The following is a 7,572-nucleotide window of genomic DNA, read 5'->3' as shown; positions in this document are numbered from 1 at the left end:
AAAAGAAGTAAAAAATCACCAGAATGAAATTAAATATGCTATAACTGAGCTGCAATCATGGATGGATGCAGGAGCAGCAAGGATGGACGAGGCAGAACAGAGAATCAACGATATAGAGGACAAACTCATAGAGAATAACAAAGCAGAAAAAAAGAGAGAGATTAAGGCAAAAGAGCATGATTTAAGAATTAGAGAGATCAGTGACTCATTAAAATGAACAACATCAGAATCATAGAGGCCCCAGAAGAGGAAGAGAGAGAAATAGGGGTAGAGGGTTATGTGAGCAAATCAGAGCGGAAAACTTTCCTCACTTGGGGAAAGACACAGACATCAAAATCCAGGAAGCACAGAGGACCCCCATTAGATTCAACAAAAGCCGACCATCAACAAGGCATATCATAGTCAAATTCACAAAATACTCAGGCAAGGAGAGAATCATGAAAGGAGCAAGGGAAAAAAAGTCCCTAACCTACAAGGGAAGACAGATCAGGTTTGCAGCAGACCTAGCCACAGAAACTTGGCAGGCCAGAAAAGAGTGGCAGGATATATTCAATATGCTGAATCAGAAAAATATGCAGCCAAGAAATCTTTATCCAGCAAGGCTATCATTCAAAATAGAAGGAGAGATAAAAAGTTTCCCAGACAAACAAAAATTAAAGGAGTTTGTGACCACTGAACCAGCCCTGCAAGAAATTTTAAGGGGGACTCTCTGAGGAGAGAAAAGATGAAAATATATATATAGAAATAAATAAATAAATAAATAAATAAATAAATAAATAAATAAATACCAAAAGCAACAAAGATTAGAAAGGACCAGAAAACACCACCAGAAACTCCAACTCTACAAGCATCATAATGGCAATAAATTCATATCTTTCAGTACTCACTCTAAACATCAATGGATTCAATGCTCCAATCAAAAGACACAGGGTAGGGGCGCCTGGGTGGCTCAGTCGGTTGAGCGGCCGGCTTCGGCTCAGGTCATGATCTCACAGTCCGTGAGTTCGAGCCCCGCGTCGGGCTCTGTGCTGACAGCTTAGAGCCTGGAGCCTGTTTCAGATTCTGTGTCTCCCTCTCTCTGACCCTCTCCCATTCATGCTCTGTCTCTCTCTGTCTCAAAAATAAATAAACGTTAAAAAAAATTAAAAAAAAAAAAAAAAAGACACAGGGTAACAGAATGGATAAGAAAACAAGATCCATCTATATGCTGTTCACAAGAGACCCACTTTAGACCTAAAGACATCTTCAGAGTGAAAATAAGGGGATGGAGAACCATCTATCATGATATTGGTCAACAAAAGAAAGCTGGAGTAGTCATACTTACATCAGACAATCTAGACTTTAAAATCAAGACTCTATCAAGAGATGCAGAAGGGCATCATATGATAATCAAGGGGTCTATCCACCAATAAGACCTAACAATTGTAAACATTTATGCTACAAATGTGAGAGCACCCAAATATATAAATCAATTAATCACAAATATAAAGAAACTCATCGATAGTAATACCATAATAGTAGCAGACTTCAACACCCCACTCACAGCAATGGACAGATCATCTAATCAAAAAATCAACAAGGAAACAATGGCTTTGAATGACACACTGGACCAGATGGACTTAACAGATATATTCAGAACGTTTCATCCTAAAGCAGCAGAATATACATTCTTCTCCAGCGCACATGGAACGTTTTCCAGAATAGACCATATACTGGGACACAAATCAGCCCTCAACAAGTACAAAAAGATTGAGATCATACCGTACATATTTTCAGACCACAACACTATGAAACTCGAAATCAACCACAAGAAAAAATTTGGAAAGGTAACAAATACTTGGAGACTAAAGAACATCCTACTAAAGAATGAATGGGTTAACCAAGAAGTTAAAGAGGAAATTAAAAAGTACATGGAAGCCAGTGAAAATGATAACACCAGAACCCAAAACCTCTGAGACGCAGCAAAGGCGGTCATAAGAGGAAAGTATATAGCAATCCAGGACTTCCTAAAGAAGGAAGAAAGGTCTCAGATACACAACCTAACCTTACACCTTAAGGAGCTGGAAAAAGAACAGCAAATAAAACCCCAAACCAGCAGAAGACAGGAAATAATAAAGATTAGAGCAGAAATTAATGCTATCGAAACAAACAAACAAACAAAAAAAAAACAAAACGAAACGAAACAGTAGAACAGATCAATGAAACCAGAAGCTGGTTCTTTGAAAGAATTAACAAAATTGATAAACCACTAGCCAGTTTGATGAAAAAGAAAAAGGAAAGGACCCAAATAAATAAAATCAAGAGTGAAAGAGGAGAGATCACAACCAACACAGCAGAAATAAAAACAATAATAAGAGAATACTATGAGCAATTATATGCCAATAAAATGGGCAATCTGGAAGAAGTGGACAAATTACCAGAAACATATACACTACCAAAACTGAAACAGGAAGAAATAAACTCTGCCTTCCTTCAATCTGTATTGGCTCTGGACTCCGGAGGACAGAAGTCCCTCAACCCCTACAAAGTCACTTACCCATTCTTTTAACTCTTGGTAAGCCGACTAAATGATCTTCAGGAAAATTAGAAAATCAAGCTGTTTGAAGAGATTGTAGGTCATTCAATCTCAACAAGGACAAAGCTGAATCATTTTCTCCCAGAACAAAATTTGGCAAAGTGGCATGACCAAACAGATGCTGGTAAAGAAGAGGAAGCCTAACTGAAACTATAAAGAGAAAAGAATGCAAAAGGACGACGGGGAAAGAAAGTGGGAAAGGAGAAGGTGTGAAGGAAGAGAAGCAGGCACAGAATGGGTGGTGCTCTCCCCAATCACCAATGGGTGATTTGGTGTCTGACCATAGCACAGGGCTGAAATCCATTTGTGGATGGCACTACCTCGTCTGTAAGTGGCTTCTCAGGACACGTACTATTGCAAAAAATTTTTTTTCTTTTTCTTTCTTCTAAGTAGTTGAGCCTGGTGGGGCTCACGGTGGCCACTATCTGGACACTGGCCTAAACAGTGATTATTTCCAGGGGCCGCCCCCAGGGGATGCTGACATGTCCTCCTCTGCCCACTCCCCAAACAATACTTCCTCTCACTGACAACACCCCCAACACACACAGGATCACAAACCCAGATGGTAGAAAACAGGGGTTTGGAAGACAGAACACGTAGTAAAGGACAAAAGTGATCAGCTCCCGAGTTGTTCATGAAGAAGGAGAGCCGTGCTGTTTTTTATTCATTCAAGGAATATTTATGGTTTATCTATAATACGTAAGTTTCACAAAGTGCCTGTGCACACAACAAAATGGAGCTTTTCCCTTTTCCCTACTGTCTGTCACGAGAATTTCTGCCAACACCCAGAGAATACTCCATGGCTAGTTACTTCCCTTCGCTATTCTGATCTTATGCTTCCATTTGAAAACCATGTAACAGGGGCGCCTGGGTGGCTGCGTCGGGTAAGCGTCTGACTCTAGATTTCAACTCAGGTCATGATCAGAGTTCGTGCCACCGAGCCATGTGTTGGGCTCTGTCAGCATGGACCCTGCTTGGAATTCTCTTTCCCTCTCTCTGCCTCTCTATCTCTCAAAATAAATAAATAAACATTAAAAAAGAAAAGAAAACCATGCAACAGATTCCCTAGAACAAGCAGAAAATAGGAGCCCCAAGTTTATTCTAGTCCCTCAACTCAAGATTCAGCAGGGGTAGAGGTGCCTGGCTGGCTCAGTCAGTGGAGCGTGTTAACTCTTGATTCCAGGGTTGGGGTTTGAGCCCCACATTGGGTGTAGAGATTACCTTAAAAATATAAAATCTTTCTTTTTTAAATTTTTTTGAGTTTATTTATTTACTTTGAGAAAAACAGAGACAGTGCAAGTTGTGGAGGGGCAGAGAGAGAGAGAGAGAAAGAATCCCAAGCAGGCTCCGTGCTGCCAGCACAGAGCCCAGTCCACGGCTGGAATCCACGAAGCTACAAGATCATGACCTGAGCCCAAACCAGGAGACACTTAACCAACTGGGCCACACATTGCCCTCCTCCCCCCCAAAAAAAATCTTAAAAAAAAAAAGATTTATCAGGGGCAGTATCCCACACCTTTCAGTACTTGGTTTTCCTACCAGTCTAAAAACATAGACTATATTAATCTGGATATTTAAAAAATGCTAGTAATCTATCTGATAAAAATTTTGTCAGCGGTCACTATTGGCAAATCATTCTGCACCCATTGCAAAAGTTTGATTGCATAATGAACCCTAGTTTACATGATTCTTTGCAAGTAAAAGAAACTGTTAACAAGAAACTGTTCAAAACAATGTATAACTGAGGGCAGCATTGAACTGGGAGCCTGGATATTGGGGATTCACTCCATTTCTTTTAAACCACCTTATACTGAGCAACTTTTGATGCCAGGCACTGAAGCTGGCATTTCTGAACATTATGTTTCACTGGAATCTTACCAGATTCTTGATTCATTTCAGTTTACAAATGAAAGAAATGGCAAGAACTAATTTGTGAGCTTTGCGCGTCATTATTTCAAATAAAGAGAGTGGGTATCAAATTTGGAGGATGTCATAAAACAACGGGGACCAATGTTTACTAAAGAATTCTAACACTTCAGGCAAGAACAGAGTTGTATTGACATATGTGATTAAAACCCTTTAATCCACTGAACACCAATGGTCTAGAGTTTGCAAATCATAGAATTAGGATTAGTCGGATAGTTTTATCATTTAAAAGTAAAGGAACACGGGGCGCCTGGGTGGCTCAGTCCATTAAGTGTCCAACTTTGGCTCAGGTCATGATCTCACGGTTTGTGGGTTCCAGCGCCATGTGAGCCTCTGTGCTGACAGCTCGGAGTCTGGAGCCTGCTTCCAATTCTGTGTCTCCCTCTCTCTTCCTGCCCCCCACCGCTAGCACTCTGTCTCTCTCTCAAAGAAAATAAACATTAAAAAAAAAAAAAGTTTAAAAGTAAAGGAACATAGATACATACAAAGAAAGCATTAAAAATGCATTTCAGGGAATACTAATGAACAGAAAAAAATCTGTGGGTTTACATCTACATTTATTTATACATTACTTCATTAGGCAAAGAATTTGAGGTATTAATAGTCGTTTTATTTATTAAATGCCCTTCCCAGCCATCCTGTCTGAATACAGAGTATCAGAGAAGCATCTTAGAACTTAATCTTGAATCTGAATTTTAAAAAACAAAGAAGAAATAGATGTTAGCATTAAAAATTATACCAAGAAGAAAGCTAAAAAAAAAAAAAAGGACACAAGAGGAATACCTCAGTCATCACAAGCTTCTTCAGTGGAGACCCAAACATCCAGATATCCCAAAACAGAAGGTAAGTAAAGCTGCCAACATGAAAAAGGCACAACTCACAGGACAACTAAAAACACAAACTCCAAGCAAAATTCAGAGGCCAAAGATCCTGCTGAATGTTGTCTTTTAGAGCTTTTGCACAGAAATCTCTTTCTACTTAGGCTCTGAAATTTCTCAGTTTTATGAGATTTCTTTCACTTAGCTCTTGTTCCTTTCTTTAAACCTTCTTTTAGCCAAATGCCAGCCTTTCTGAATGTGGAAAGATTACATTTTATAAATTTAAAAGGGAAAAAAAAGCCCAGTGATTGTTTCTCCTCTCCAGTATTTACATATCATTTAATCCTTCCTGCTCCAGCTTCCTGGGTTTCCTAGCTCTGGGGAGGGGTGAGGCAAGATGACCAATGTAAGGTAATGGTTGGTGCTTTTTTTTGTTACGGGTGTGATGGGTGTGATGAGAATTACTCCCAGTTTAACAATTTAAAATTTATAAAGCACCTTGGACGCCTTGGAGAGATAGCACCCTACATATAAGAATGTCAACACATCACTCCTGTGAAAGCAGAGCAGGTAAATATAAAAGCTAATTCCTGAAGAGCCACCCAGCAAAGGAAACTATCACCTACTTAATAGTGTGCCCCAATCAAAGGCAGTCCAAAAAGAAATTAACAGAAGGCAGAATGCTGGAAAATAAATGATCAATTATAAAGGTTAAAGCACACACATAGTTTAACATGGACTGCCAAGATAAAAACAGTTTTAAATAAGCAAAAGTCAGCTACTTGAGCATACAGCTAAGGAGGCCAAGAAATATTTTAGAAGCATCTATACTTTTTTTAAAGACACTTTTTAAAAATTGTGGTAAAATGGACATAACATAAAATTTACCATCTTCACATTTGTTAAGTGTGTGTTCAGTAGTGTTAAGTACATTCACATTGCTGTGCAACCGACCTCCAGAACTCTTCATCTTGCAAAACTAAAACTATATCCATTAAAGAACTCATCATTTCCCCCACACCCAGCCACTGACAACTACCATTCTATTTTCTGTCTCTGAATTTGGTTACACCAGGCACCTCATATAAATGGAATCATACAGGAATTGTCTCAAGAAAAAATAACACTTTTAAACATTGTTTTTTAAAGTTTACTTATTTACTTTGAGAGAGAACAAGAGAGCAGGGGAGGGGCAGAAAGAGAGAGAAAGAGAGAGATAATCCTAAACAGGCTCTGCACCAGCAGCTCAAAACCCGACTCGGGGCTTGAACCTATGAACCGTGAGATCATGACCTGAGCCGAAACCAAGAGCCGGATGTTTAACTGACTGAGACACCCAGGCACCCCCCCTCCAAAAAAAGCTTTTAAACCACAGAAACTACTAGCAGAGGCAAATGGAAATAATCTAAAGTACAAAGGGACAGAAAAACAGGAAGCAGAAAGTGAACTGGGGAGGATTCTAGACTTTGGTATTTATAAAATGAATCCCAATCATAACATTAGTTATCAGAAAAGGATACAGATCTTTTCTAAATATCTTTTCAACAAAAATTGAAAAACACGAGCAGAAAGTAGACGGGGGGAACTCCACACTTTGGTATCTGCAAAATGACTCCAGGCATAATATTGGTTAGCAGAAATGGATTCAGGACCCTTCTGTAGGTATCTTTAAAACAAAGATGAAATCAACATCATCCCTTAGTTTCTTAATATTTTACTCCAAAGAAGGAAAGTTGGTATCACCATCTCAGACTTCAATTCAATCAGAAAGAAAAGCATCTTCGTACCCATTACATCAGTGACAATCAACTCCCAACGGATGCTGAAGCAATCCACCTAAAGATGTTGTCAATCTCTCTGAGACATTCTCTGCTCAGATAAACGTGTTGCTGAGATCTACTAATACATGCAGGGAAGACTGTTATATTTAATGTTTTCTTATTAACAGCAAAAATATCTAGCCTGATCTCAGAATACAGAGAAAACTTCAACACAAACGTAACCTTAGAAATATGCTGATTGAAATAATCATAGAGAAAGACAATTAAGTCTAAAACTAATGCTGATGTGCAAGCTAATTCCAACTTTAAGAGAATAATATGAACAAAAGTTATGAGTTTGATGGGAAATTTCCATCCTCATTGCATTAAGTATTTTAATTACATTTGCTAATCTGGGGATGTGTCCTTCAATTGGGAAATCATGAAGCAAAATGAATAGAACTCATTCAGAAAAGCATGATCAGTCATCTAA

This window comes from Panthera leo, chromosome E1 (assembly GCF_018350215.1).
Source record: "Panthera leo isolate Ple1 chromosome E1, P.leo_Ple1_pat1.1, whole genome shotgun sequence".
Lineage (NCBI taxonomy): Eukaryota > Metazoa > Chordata > Mammalia > Carnivora > Felidae > Panthera > Panthera leo.
The sequence above is the reverse complement of the archived record's forward strand: the minus strand, read 5'-3'. Positions refer to the sequence as shown.